General features: G+C 41.1%; 1 protein-coding gene across 2 annotated transcripts in view; it reads right to left on the reverse strand.

Moving 5' to 3' along the window:
- The window catches only part of eml1 (EMAP like 1), a 256780-nt gene that overhangs the window by 203230 nt on the left and 38695 nt on the right, over nucleotides 1-14855 (reverse strand). The window contains exon 1 of one of the 2 annotated variants that reach the window (XM_048600147.1): nucleotides 5866-5899. The exons of the other annotated variant lie outside the window; for it this stretch is intronic. The gene's annotated coding sequence lies outside the window, so the exon portion shown is untranslated. Of the gene's footprint in view, nucleotides 1-5865; nucleotides 5900-14855 lie in introns of those variants that run through there. 2 annotated transcript variants of the gene reach the window in all.

Consider the following 14855-nt stretch of genomic DNA (forward strand, 5'->3'; position numbering starts at 1 on the left):
TTCACCTGCACATCCGTCAATGTGGTCTATTACATCCGCTACTCCTGATGTGGCCTCCTCTACATAGGTGAGACCAAGTGGAGGCTCGAAGACCACTTTGTAGAGCACTTACGCTCGGTTCGCGACAAACGACAACACCTTCTGGTCGTGAACCACTTCATCACCCCCTCCCACCCCCTGGGTGACATGTCTATCCTGGGCCTCCTCCAGTGTCACAATGATGCCACCCGCAAACTGGAGGAGCAGCATCTCATATTCTGCCTCAGGAGCCTACAGCCCAATGGCCTAAACGTGGATTTTACCAGTTTCAAAATCTCCCCACCCCCGGCCTCACCCATGACCAACCCTCCCTCTCATCCCCGCCTCCTTGACCTGACACAACCTGTCCATCTTCTCTCCCATCTATCCGCTCCTCCCACCTCACTGACCAATCCCCACCACTCCCTACCTGCACTCATCTATCACCGTCCCACCTACCTTCCCCAGCCCCACCCCTCCTTTCTCTATTTATTTCAGAGCTCCCTTCCCCATCCCCCATTTCTGAAGAAGAGTCCCGACCCGAAACATCAACTTTCCTGTTCCTCTGATGCTGCCTGGACGGCTGTGCTCCTCCAGCTCCACACTGTGTTATCTCAGACTCCAGCGTCAGCAGGTCTTACTATCTCTAAATCGCCACTAGTTGTTTGTCTCTAATGAGAGAGCAGCCTTATGGTCTGGTAAGATTATGGTGACACAGTTCACAAGACTACCATCTCTTCTCTCCGTCCAATGAGGCAGCAGCCCTATGGTCTGGTGGGATTATGGTGACTTTACCTTTTATAATTGTCTGCTTCTTAGTAACGTCAGATTCCATTTCAAAGCTTTCAGAACTTTGCATTTAAAAGAATCAACTTAATTATTGGTCTCCTACAAGTGGGAGCAAATACAGAAACATGCCATGGCAATCAATCTAATCTGAAAGTAAATGTCTTGTGGAGGGATTGTAGCACAATGTTCTTAAACTAGCCCAAAAAATCATAGGACACTTGACTTTTCACGAGTTTGATTCTGTTTAAATTTCTGTAATACATTGTGCCATTTTCACCTATTGCAGATACTCCGATTAAAACAAAACATTGCAGTGGAGTGGAAACTCTATTCCATCCCACTCCCACCATCATTGACATCGCTCTCAGTTTATGAGCTGCCTGAGCAGTTTGCATCAAACTGCAACCAGTCTAATATTCACAAGGTCTGACTAAATGTACACGTAAATCACATTAAACTGAAGATGTTGCTTCAAAGTTTTGACCACGGATACTAAAATCAGTGTACAAAAATAGCACATAAAACAAAGAACTACAGATGCTGGAGATCCAAAACAAACAAAAGCAGAAATTGCTGGAGAAACTCAGCAAGTCTAGCAGTGTCTGTGGAAAGAAAACAATTAGCCTTTCAAGTTCAGTAACCCTTCTTCAGAACCAAATCATTCTTCAGAATTGAGTCATGGAAGTTTTCTGACCGTACATTTTTTTTTTAAAAAATGAGCAATGAAAAAATTGGAGAAGATATAAAAAAGGACACTTATTTCCTGTCAGTTTTATGATTTTCTTGGATATATTTTCCACTTGCTGCCAATAGCATATAACTCACTCCAGAAATTTTAGAAATAAACCAGAAGATTTCAGCATTTTCCTTCCAGTGCTCTGCTCTTAAAAACATATTTCCCCAAATTTCTTGCACTTTCTCCTGCAGTCTCCGGACTTTGGTTGCACAGTTGCTGATGTTTTCTCCTTTCGTGTGCAAGTGTCTATTCTTCATATGTAAGCACATGGGCATAACACACAAACATGCTATTAATCATGGAACATCGTAACTGATTGGCACTGCCCTTATTTGACTTCTCTCGTAAGCATGCTTCCTAGCAAGTTACTGTACAATGATAGATATGATGATAGGGTGAGATGAAATAGGATAAAAGTCATCTTGTATTGCAAATAAACAACATCAATTTGCTGGGACAAATGGCCTGTTTTTGCAAATAAAGTTTGTTTCTCTCTGGTTTTCTTATGGACTAGTCCTTTTAGATGCAGCAGTTTAAGGATCATCATGATTTTGTCATGGCAATTAACGATGGGCACTAGAGCTGCTAATTAATGCACACAGACTATAAATGAATTAAAAAATAATCATTGAGATTTTTCTTCAAAAGACCAATTTTTTCTGTTTTTTTTTTAACTTAGGCATTTAGAAGTGGAGTCCTGAAGCATCAACATGAGTAAAATGAAGTGGGGGTAGAATTTCTGTAGCTGTCCACCCTGTGTGCTGTAGAGAAACAGCAGAAATAGCTATCAGGAGATCCATCGAAACCCTATAGAAAATTCTCTCTAATATTTTAGGAAGTGTGTGAATTTACAGGGCCAAACAGATTCTGCAGCTCCGAAATATGAACCACTGATATTTAGTCATTGCTGTGTATTTATTATAATATAGAATGGCATATTCTATGATTTTCTCTTTTTATTTGCCTGTTCAAATTCTGGCTTCTCTTCAGCCTCTCACCCACCTCATCCTCCCAAAATGCTAGTCTTTCCTGCCCTCTGTGCTTCCTACTCACTGGGGACACCTCACCACATCCTCTGCTCCTGTTCAATCCCTCCCTACATCTCACTGCAGGAAAAATGAGGGGCTCAACCACCCCTGTCTGATGTTGTAACAGCAACTAAACCAATGTTGCCGCGATCTCTGGACTGGTTGCACTTGACCTGCAAGACTGACCATGAGCAAGCACCCAGACTGGAATTGGACAAGATCCTTGACCAACTGCGCTGGTACCTCTTGACAGATTGTAGTCCTCTTGAACCCAATAAGGTCTTTTGTGCCATTTTGAGCCATTCAGTTCTTGCACATGTGTTTGCTGCATAACCTCCTGACACATGTTTTAGGTAAGACACTGGATGCACCACAGAGCTGTACAACAATGTCTTCGATCAGTGCACTTAACTGTGGCAAACCGGCTGCCTCTCCCTATGAGCTAAAAGGCAATGTAAGCCAGAGACTGAGTAATGAAGCTAAGAGTCATTAGATGCATCCTGTGAAGACATAGAAAAAGTACATCCCCGCATGCGATCTGGTAGAAGCAAGTAAATCATGGGTGGCTGAGATCCAAAGTGAAGTCCTGAAGAAATGAAATGGCAAGAGTTAGTCCAAGAGCAAGCATGATGATGTAATGAGGCTGGAGTTTGCCATTACTGACCTGGTTGGATGAAGGGTGGAAGAAGACAGTGTCCATGGGCATGCAGGGATGTTGTGTGAAGAGGACAGTACCCATGGGCATGCAGGGATGTTGTGTGAAGAGGGCGGTGTCCATGGGCATGCAGGGATGTTGTGTGAAGTGAGTGTTGAGCTGCTGCTACCTGGAATTTGTGGCATGTAATTTCTGGTGGAGAGTTGGAAGCTGCAAATAAATGAGGCACTAATGCCTGGAAATAGGTGGTTGCTGTTCATAAGTGAGATTCTGAACTCCTCGACTAAACCTTGAGGGGAAAATCAGAAATTGTTTTGCATGACTCCGGAATTCTGAGATTGCCATTTTCGTCATATCTTCCCACATCTCCTTCCATTGTTCACATTGTTCATTGCAATAGAAATTCCACCGAAAGTCTTAAAATCATTCTGGTCTCCTATTGATATATGCACATGTTGTTATTGTTCATGGGCTAATATTCCTTCTCCAGGGAAGTTCAGTGCTGAAATGAGTGCTGTTGCCGCTGACCTGTTCATGGAGAATAGTAGGACCCTAGGACTAGTGGTCATCCTGTGCTCTTGAAGGTGGTGAGATCACTTCTATTCTTGACACCATGGGCCAAGGAGTGGCAGATGGAGTTTAATTTAGATAAATGTGAGGTTTTGCTAGTAAGGCAAACCGGGACAGGACTTATACACTTAACAGTAAGGTCCTTGGGAGCATTGCTGAACAAAGAGACCTTGGAATGCAGGTTTATAGTTCCTCAAAAGTGAAGTTACAGGCAGACAGGGTAGTGAAGAAGTGTTTGGTACACTTGCCTTTATTCGTCAGTGCACTGAGCATAGGAGTTGGGATGTCATGTTGCAGCTGGTTAGGCCACTTTTAGAATATTGAATGCGAGTCTGGTCTTCCTCTTATAGGAAAGATGTTTTAAATTTGAAAGAGTGCAGACAAGATTTAGAAGGATGTTGTCCAGATTGGAGGGCTCGAGCTATAGGGAGAGGCTGAACAGGCTATTTTCCCCAGGAGTGTCAGAGGCTGAGGGGTGACCTTGTACAGGTTTATAAAGCATGAGGGGCATGGATAGGGTGAACAGCCAAGGTCTTTTTCCCAGGGTAAGGGAGTCCAAAAGAGGGCTTAGGTTTAAGGAGAGAGGGGAAAGATTTATGAGGGACCTTTTAAAAGGGACAACTTTTTCATGCTGAGGGTGGTGTGTGTATGGAATCTGCCAGAGGAAGTGGTGGAGGCTGATACAATTACAACATTTAAAAGGCATCTGGTAGGGTATCTGAACAGGAAAGGTTAGGGGGATATGGGCCAAATGTTGGCAAATGGGACTAGATTAGTTTAGGATATCTGTTGGCATGGACAAATTGGACCGAAGGGTCTGTGTCCATGCTGTCTGACTCTATGACTGCTGCAGTTCAAGAAGGTTGCTCACCACTACCTTCTCAAGGGCAACTAAGGATGGGCAATAAATGCTAGCAACCCAGCGATGCCCACACCCCACAAGTGAATAAATAGGAAAACTTAGAGCAAAGGTAAAGTTCACATGATTATGGCAAGCCAGCCAGTCCACGAGGTACAATCGTGTTGCACAAAACACAGCTTTCTGATGCATCAAAGTAACCATTCTCTACACTATATGAGTGTTATCTATATATCGACTGTTGGTGCTTACTCAATCAAGTTGTCTTCACACTGAGGCTGAGAATGTGCTCGCCCACTGTTTATACATGCATTTCCAGCAGAACACAAATGAAGAGCAGGAAATCTGGTCTAGTTTCCTTTCATTGAAATTGAAGCCCCTTGTAGTTAATCTACAATTGTTTCAGGTGTGATTAACAAACCAGAATCTAAAAGAAGAAAAATTTCACTGCCTGTATGTCTCGGGGGCTCAAAAACATTTTCAATTATCCCATAAATTCCTTTGCCAAAACATAATTGCCTTTATCCAAGTGTTACTGAAATCAATTATTATGAAACATGTAAAATTTGTATTTTAATCTGATGTCATTCACAACATTGCTCAAAATTTAGTCAAAATTGACACAGGAAACCTATTAGCCACTTTGGACATAGCATACCTCGATAAAAGTATTTCCAGACCTCAAGAAAGCTAGTCCATACCTCAGAAAAGATATTATCGCCGTACAATGAGAACAACGAAGGTTCACCAGACTTCTTCCCAGAATGGTGAGACTGTACTATGAAGACAGATTGGGAAACTGGGCCAGTATTCTCTCGAGTTTTGAAGAATGAGAGGTGATCCTGTTGACACTTACAAAATACTTAAACGGATAGACAGGGTGGATACAGGTAAGATGGTTCAGGAGTCTAGTATCAGGCAGTACAAATTAAAAATGAAGGGGGAGGCATCGCTGTTTAGGGCCGATTGAGGAAAAACACGTTTTACTCAGAGGGCTTGGAATTCTCTACTCCAAAGGGCTGTCTCAGTCTTTGAAAATGTTTAAGAGTGAGATTAATAGATTTCTGAATACCAATGGATTACTAAGGGCTATGGGGATAGGGTAGGTCAAAGACATTGAAACATTCAATTGATTGTATTAAATGGCAAAGCAAGCTCAATGGGCTGAATGGCCTATTCCTATTCCTATGTTCGTAAATGATCAAATTACCTGTCTCATTGGTGTTAGGGAAGGTATAATGTTGATGATTTTGAGAAAAGAAATTTACTGCTCCATTTTTGCGTCCGCATGAGCAGGAATTCAATTTGAAGGTCACCTGAAAGACAGCAATCCTTTATTAGACTGGAGTTACACTTTAAAGCCACTGGGTTGGGGTTATAGCCCAGAATTTCAATGTAAAGGTACTATACAAAGCCAAGGGAGTGAAAAGGTTTCATGGGTCTCCACCAAGATGAAGAATCTGACTGTGGATTATCTGGTCATTTTGACATAAGTTGGGCAACTTAATAGTAAAAGCAATTCCATTTATCAGCATAAATTAAACCACTTAGTAGGGTCACAAATTTCTCCAGAATTACAATTTTACTTTCCTGACACATGCCACAGTGCTGGAGATGGCATCAAATGAAGACTGTATTTAAAGAAGGATCTAAATTGGAGGGCAGAATTTTGTGCTGTCACTCGTGGTGAGCTTGGAGGTGGGAAGGCCATTCAATTAGATGGTGTGATGTTGAACTCAGATCCTGCCACCTTCTTGCCTCCACCAGAATGAGGTTCTGGGTGGAATGGCTCATGATTAGCTGTCCTACTCTACTGACAATTGAGTCGCTGGTATGTTCAATTTATGACCACTTCATAGCTTCATTCCACCTCTTATTATTAACCAGCTTGAGCCAGGACTGTTGTCATGCAAAGTGCACTGCGTATCTGCCTCTGAAAGGATTAATACTGGGGACTTCTGTAAGCAGCACCCACTATGAGGAGGTCAGGTGGCCTTGTGGGTAGAACGGGTTTCGTTCTTAGAGGAGTGAGGCCGAACATCTGGCCCTCCTCAAAGTTTCTGTAATTATGTCAATGTATACTGCAGCTAGGTTTTAACATGCAATAAACAATATTGTTAACAAGAGGCTTTTCTAGTTAGACATGGAAATGGTGTTCCTCTAGACCCAACTGGTGCTGTACTTTCCTGCACTTTAAAGAGGATGGTGGCAGCAAACATTCATCATGAACAGCAGCTCATACAACAACCTTTGAGCTGACGTGGCCATGCAGATGCACAACACGTCAAACTATGCAGGCAGAGATAGTAGGAACTGCCGATGCTGGAGAATCTGAGATAACAAGGTGTAGAGCTGGATGAACACAGGAGGCCAAGCAGCCTATGCAGGCAGCTTGTCACAAATGAAGGGTGGCAGGGGACGGTTCCCTTGATCAATAAGCACTCTGTCTGATTGATGGACTGGACATCAGGAAGGTGAAGCAATGGGAGTGCCCAATGACAGCCAACACCCCTGCTCTTGATTCCACTGGGCCTATTCTTCCTGTGACTTCCCCCTACCTGCCCACACCCCCCTACATTTTTAGAATCACTGTTCTGGGATTCTAAGGTATTCTTCCAGCAGCAGCAGCCATAGTCTCTCCTGGGATGCTACTGAGCACAAGGACTGCCAGCCAGATAGTCAAGGTGGGACTTCCAACTTAAGGGTCTTGTTTTCAGGAGAAGGTCCACCAGTGGCTGCCTGGCATGTGGTTCAGCAGGGCCTCCCTGAACAAGACATCCCAGGTCTCATGTCAGCTCTGCAGCCAACACAAGACTCCTGAAGCCACAATAATATTCTGCCCAGGAAAGCCTGTTTGCATGAAACCATCACTTGTGTTTAAGATGTGAAAACAGCATTAAAAGAAGGTAATCGTTTATACATTTTTAGAATATTTTTTCACATGGCAAGTTATATCTTCCCTTATTAAATGCTGTGTAAAAATAATTTGCCTCGTCTTAATTTTACAAACAAGCTGCGCAAAAAAACTATTTTAACAATAATTTGCCAGGAAATGTCTGTTTGCCTGAACACCTTAAAATTTATAAACTCAATCTGGTAACAGTTGGAATCTAGACAGTGAACTGAGTCCACCAACAAATGGAATCCATTTACTCTTCCCCCCTTCAAAAACAAACAGCAATACTCTGCAGGTTCACTGCACTCGGTGTCATGATTCAATCAGTACAATTATAGCAAACATCACAGAGAGTATAAATAGAAATATTCTCTAAATGTTAAATATAGATCCTCAATGGTGTAATAGAGTAACTAACCTGGCATATGTAGTCTTCTAAAAACTAAAACAAAAGGAGATTTTTACAAAAACCCATTTACACTGTATGAAAATGTCAGTTAAGACATACTGGCTTACAATTCCAACATAAACTGAAGAACTAAGCAGGATTAAGTAGTAACAACCTGGACTTATTTCTGGAGCGGCAAGGTGATCCAGCTTAATTGGTTCTTCTGCTACAAACTTCATGTTCATTGCACATAAGTCAGGTCCTGACGGAGCCAAATTCATGGAATCTGCAGGATTTCTGCACATCTTTGTTTTGTCTGCAATTTGCTTTAAGTAGTTGGTAACAGTGAATAGCAAAGGAAGAATAAAACATGTTCTGAGCATAATCTCTTTTTAAGCTGTGGTATTAACATCTCCCTGATGTCATTAAGACCCAGTTTAAAAGATAACTATGAAAACTGCTCTTTAATCAATTTTACAGTTTAACAGCTGTAGCGAAGTGAATGGGTAAAGTACAAAAATCCTTTTGACCTTATAAGGCAAAATCTTAATTTGTGGAATAGTTCCATCATAAAATGTACTCAGTGTAAATAGAGTAGTCATTAGACTACAGCTAATCATGCAAGCTGGTTTCTTGCCACATACAGTGTTTAATGTCTAACAAGGAGCACTCCTGCAATCAGCAAGGTCAAGGCTTCTTATCGGAAAAGAATCAGACAAACAGCACAATGTGCCATTATTTCTGAAAAGATTCTAGGAACTGAAACAAGCCAGCATTGTCCATTAATTATCTTTGCAGGCCCTGTTATTGTGCCAGTTGGTTCAGCTGTTGCAATGCATCTACTTCTTTCATTCTGAGCAATTTGTGTCTATTGCGTTTGTGTCACAACCAGCAAAAAGGAACAGGTTTTCAGTCCATCAAAATTGTATTTCTATTCTTTGCACTGGCAAAGTATATTTCCTTTAATGGCAACATTTTATACTCTTTAAATTTCTTTTTTTTTCGGTCTTATAGGAAACTACAAAATGCAGTCCCTCAAGCCTGTTCTGCCATTCAGTTAGATCAAGCATGTGTGTGTAATTTAACTTAATGCACCAAGTGAACCTGGCTTTGGTTCCATAATGCGCCTAAACAAAATTTATCAAGATCAGATTTGAAATTTTGTATTGATCCAATCTTAACTACATTTGTGGGAAAAGAGAGCTTTTAGGCTTCTGCTAAAAACCAGAGAGAACCCAACTGCTTCCATGATGGATGAGCCGAGTTTAAACTTTCTTTAATTGTGTTAGCAAGCAACCCCTGTTTGGTGCAAAGGATATGTGGACCTTGTTACTTCTGCAGTTGTTGGCCTTTGCTGAATAAATGTTTGCTTATCCACCTGACTGTATGCTTGTTACCTTCAGGATGATCCCACTTTCTAGTATCTACATTTGACAGGTATTACACGCCGTAAGGGAGAAAGCTGCAGTCAGTGAGATGGATCTGCAACATCATGTGGTGCTAAGTTTAGGTTGCTCTGAAGGCTTCAGTCAGTTTAAGATATCCGAGTGTTGTACAGAGAAGTCTCTCATGAAAGGCAGCAGGTTAAGATGAATCCTAAGGTACCTCCTTTGACCTTCCGTCATTGGTAAACCCTAAATGTTTATGGGTTTGTATAGACAACTAAATTGCCCTGAAAATTTTAAATGACCGATAGAAATGCATTGAACCTTTGCATTGAGCGAGGCAATGGTTTGCGCACCTTCTTTTAGCAGATGTATGAGCAGTGAGGGAGAGTGGATATGTGACTATATATCCCATCCTTAGGAAACAGTGCACTCCCTTGAAAAGCTGTTGGATTGAATGAAAGTTTACTTCCAAAGACGTGTGGAGTCATCACTGATTCCATACTCTCACCCACAAAATGGGTGTAAGTGTGAAACTGTGTGTGCAGGCCAGGTTCTACTGTAGTGATTGTACTAAGGTCAGCCAGGTGGATCTCATAGAATATGAGTTCCCTGATTGGGGCTGTTAATCTGGTCCATTCAGGGAGTCCTAGCTGACAGATGTAAAAAGGAGTGTCAGAGGTCCTGTTCATTCTGAGAGTCATAGGGTCATAGAACCATACAGTAATACAGCATGGAAAGAGGACCTTTGGCCCAAAGTGGTCCATGCTGACCATGCTGTCCACTCCAATTACCTAGTTCCAGCTGCCTGCATTTGGTCCATATCCCTCTAAACCCTTCTCATCCATCCACTTATCCAAATGTTTTTTAAATGTCGCAATTCTACCTGCCTCAACCACTTTCTTTGGCAGCCTATTCCATATACGCACCACTGAAGAAGTTTCCCCTCAGGTCCCTCTTAAATCCTTCCCTTCTCACCTTACAGAGCTGACTCTGAGGGAGCAGGACCAGTGTCAAGTACTGAGCACGTGCAAATAAAGGGTGATTTGGGTACGGGATGCCAGATTCTGTGGAGTTATTTCATTTACTACAATCCCTGCAGTTTGCTTATGGTCTCGGTGTTGTCTGAATTGAAGGGTAGCATTTAGGCTGCAATCAGCATGGATCCAAAACATTAACCTCATTTGAAAAATTCTTGTGCCTAGAAATGGGAAAATTCAACTCATTTTGTTAGTTCGCGTGACTTGAGGCCATGCATTTAGGTTTTTAATTGGTGATCAAGACTCTGTAGTAACAGTTAACAATGCCAGTAAAATTTCAATGGAGGAGGCCAACAGATACAACAAGGCTAGGTCACTGAATAAAACAGCATCCTGAACCAAGCCATAGGAAATGTGAAGACACATTTCAAGTGCCTGGAAAAATCTGCTAGAGTGCAATGATGCAGTCCAGTGGGCAGCCGATGAATCATTATAGTTTGCTGCACTCATCAATGAAATTACAATTAATATAAACTTGATGCTCAATTCAATGGAACAAAATAATGGCTGGTGATTCACTGTTGTGATGGAAATGAAAATGTGTCACCGTCAAGTCACAGAAAGTATAACAAACAACTTAGACACTGTTCACAAGATGTTTGAAAGTCCCTCTCAGAAGCCATTTCTTAATTAAGCTTGCATATGACAAGACATTTGGATGATATGATCTTTGTAAAACTTTCCACATATTTAAGATCTCACATTCAATGATGATTAAGTAATTAGAAACCCAACGTTATGTCATGAAAAATGTAGTTACAACTCTGCCTTGAAGTTTGCCAATGTCCAGTTATTGCCATATTCCTACAAGCATTTTGATTTAGTAGTCCAGCATGCAAAGCAATTAAATTTATCTGTTCCCAGCCAGGTAATACACACATTTTAACATCAAACAGCCAGTTTTAATCTTCAAAGCAACTTTTAACAAATACAAAGAGGGTCCATAAATACAGACAACTCCCAAAGGCAGGTTTGTGCAGCTAGTTGCATAGATCAATTGCTTTTGCAAGTCAAACTTCAGCCAGAAGTACATTTGACTGAAGCCAGAGTTTATGTCATTACTTATCCTCAAATATTATTAAAATATTTTGGATAAATTCCCCATTCTGTTTTCTGGAGTAAGGTGTCCAGTTTTAATCACTGAAACATCAGGGTGACAGAGAAGTGTGGAAGATGTAACAGATAAACCTGCTGGCTGATAATGTCAGAGCAGTCACTGAAGTATATGTTTTGGATTGGCTCAAACTTAAAAATTGAAGTTTTTCTCATGGACTAAATAACCATTTACATCCATATTTTTGTTGTCACTCCTCTCTCTCTCTCTAAAATATCCCACACACCAAACAGTTGAGGTGCTAGTATGTCTGCTAAGAAATATAGAAAGTGAGATTTCTTTTCCCTGTGGAAAGTTGTTGAAACAATTGATTCAAGGCAGAGTTAGATACATTTTTGATAACCAAGGGAGTTGAGAACTATGGATTAAAATTTGACACATGGAAGTATAATGTGGAAAAACCTTCACTTGTCCACTTTGGCAGGAAGAAAAATAGTATACTATTTAAGTTGAAAGATTTAAGAAATTTGATATGCAGAGGGATCTGGGGTGTGCTGGCACATGAATCACAGAGTTAGTATGTAGCTACAACAAGTGATTAGGAAAGTAAGTGGAATGTTGCCATTTATTGCAAGGGAATTGGAATATAAAAGTAAGGAAGTTTTACTGAAGCTGGATTTGATTAAATAAGGAACTAAATTACATTCTATTTGATTATGGTTTGCTGTAAAACTCTAAGGGAGAATAACCACAAGGCTCAGGTCAAAGGTAAGGTCATGGGTTTATGGTGTTATGGCTCATGCTAACGTAAACCAAGGCCAGCAAATGCGAAAATGATTTCAGCAAAAATGTTTTAACTTAAATCCACAGTTATATTTTAAAATGGTTAAGTTTCATAATTTAAAATATTAACAGGCTTATGTGTATTGTATGGTTATTTTGAGCTTTAACTTATATTAGGCATCAACGGTTGTTGTGGACTTATACATGGTTCTGTTGGTTTGGCGTTTTCCAGAATGCTTAGATGAATTAGTTTGGATGATATTAAATCGCTGGGAGGCCTGGCACTGCATGCTTTGAGCAGATGCATCAATTGTTCTACAGGTGCCACCTTATCTTGGTAAAGTTGGTAAGCTAAGGGAGACAAGCTGTTACAAAAGTGACGATCTTGTAAAGTAATTTGCATGTCAAAGAATGAATCAGGAGGCAGTAGGAAGTGGTGTCACTAAGATAACCATTACTTATAAAGAAACCAATTTGGAATGCAGCAACAATCAGAGGCTGATCATGTGCTGTTCATGCATTTGCAAGTTAATGACATTTCCGAATGGCTATGATCATGCACTGCATTAGTGGCTAGCAAGGTGATTCTTAGCGGTTCAGTGCAGAAGAAAGAAAGACTTAAGACAGGAGAAGTCAGGGTGGCATGGTGGCTCAGTGGTTAGCACTGCTGCCTCACGCTGTGAGAAACCTGGTTTCGATTCCATCCTTGGGTGACCATCAGTGTGGAGTTAGCACGTTCTCCTCGTGTCTGTGTGGGCTTCTGCCGGGTACTTCTGCTTCCTCCCGCAGTCCAAATATACACAGGTTAGGTGGATTGAGCATGCTACATTGTCTGTAGTGTGCTGACTAGGTGGATTAGCCATGGGAAATACAAGGTTACATAGATAGGGAGGGAAGCTCTTTAGAGGGTCGGTGCAGACTCAATGGGCCAAATGGCTCTTTCTGCACTGTAGGGATTCTATGATGCTAATTTCAATCAACAGAAGAGGAGAAGAAGAAATGTTTGCCCAGTTAAGCAGTGTGATGATCTTGTATCCTACAATGACTGCTTTTATGAAGCACCATTTATTTTGTACTTGTTAAGATAAACCTACTAAATTCTGGAAAGTTCATGAAGACATATTTGTTCTTGGAATGAGCCTTGTGACTAATCAGGACTAAGAAATTTTGAAATTGACAGTCTCAAATTCAATCTATAAATTGTAATTAACTTCAATTGTAAGACATGCATCAAAGTGCACTTCAAAACTGTAGAGGAACAGCTGATGAAAGCTGTACCAGTCTTAAGCCTTGACAGACAGAGGAAGCCAGGCCCATGTTGAGCCTCTGGTCACAGCTATAAGAAATCTCCTCCACATACAGTGACAGGCATAGCTGCCAGAGGCTAGGCACAATGCTAGGAAGATAATGGAGGAGTCCAGTCGGGCTTTCAGTTCTGCTATGTCTTAGATGTGGGTTCCTCCTCCTCAGTGGCTACCAAATAGGCACTCAGAGCTGCATGCCATCACTCTGGGCATGGGTTATATTCATCAGTGACTTGTCAAGATGGGCACGTTGCCCACTCCTCCACTCGTAGTTCAGGAGGTGCCATTACACACAGAGGGAAGAAAAGCATCTTTCTGCCTTTTCTGCAGACACTTCTCAGGATATTCCAAGGTGAGAAGCCATTCTTTAACCGCCAGCAACCCCAATGCCTCCAGAAGCCACAGAGGAAGACAATGCACCAGTAACCACAGAGGAAGACAATGCACCAATAACCATAAAGGAACCCCACAGCATGCCTGGCCCTCTAGGCCTTGGGTAACCAGAGAAAGTTTGCAATGGTCTCACAGGTACAACTGATGTGGAGGCAGCCTGAAGATTGATGGTCCATCACCTGTCACAATGATTTTAAACTCAAGGGAAGGAGTTTTCTGCACTATTGTAAGGATGTGTAAATTTTAAACATTACCCCTTTGATGCAATACCTCTCTCAGGTGAAAAAAAATCTAATTTCTTAATTTTGTGTTCACCAATGTATAATTGTTGGTAGAAACAGCTTCAGTGATGATGACAGGCCTATACCTCAGAGATATTTCTCATCAGTTGTTTCATGTGGATACCTGTAAAGTTTACACCCCCTCAGCTCTGTATCTGGGGTTAATGCAGTTGTTCTGCAAGAAGCGGGTTTAAACCTTGCACATGTGGACATTTTTCATTTGGATTTAATCTTATTGAAGCATTAATTAGCTTAAATGATGATGACAATGATTGCTATCTTGTATTGAATATTATAAAGAGAGACAGATGGAAGTGCTCATTAAATTTGTACTGAATGTGGTTAGACTGAGACTCTTGCACACAAAGCGATCATGTTCAATTCTTTCACATTAGTCATTTAATGTTGAATCCTAGATTGGATGCTGCAATTTTTTTTGAATATTGCTTTCTTGCCTACATATCTTCACTGGGAGAGACTGACAAGGTAACACATCAGTATTATGAGTATACTCAACAATCTAGGTTAAAAGGTTACTGCCATTGATTAAAGGCTACTACTGTCAGGATTAATGAAATTATGTGTAAAGCTATGATAATGAATTTGACAATGACACAAATGATGGAATTATGTGTAAAGCTATGATAATGAATTTGACAATGACACAAATGATGGA

The sequence above is a fragment of the Rhincodon typus genome, chromosome 8, assembly GCF_021869965.1.
Source record: "Rhincodon typus isolate 14 chromosome 8, sRhiTyp1.1, whole genome shotgun sequence".
Taxonomy (NCBI): Eukaryota; Metazoa; Chordata; class Chondrichthyes; order Orectolobiformes; family Rhincodontidae; genus Rhincodon; species Rhincodon typus.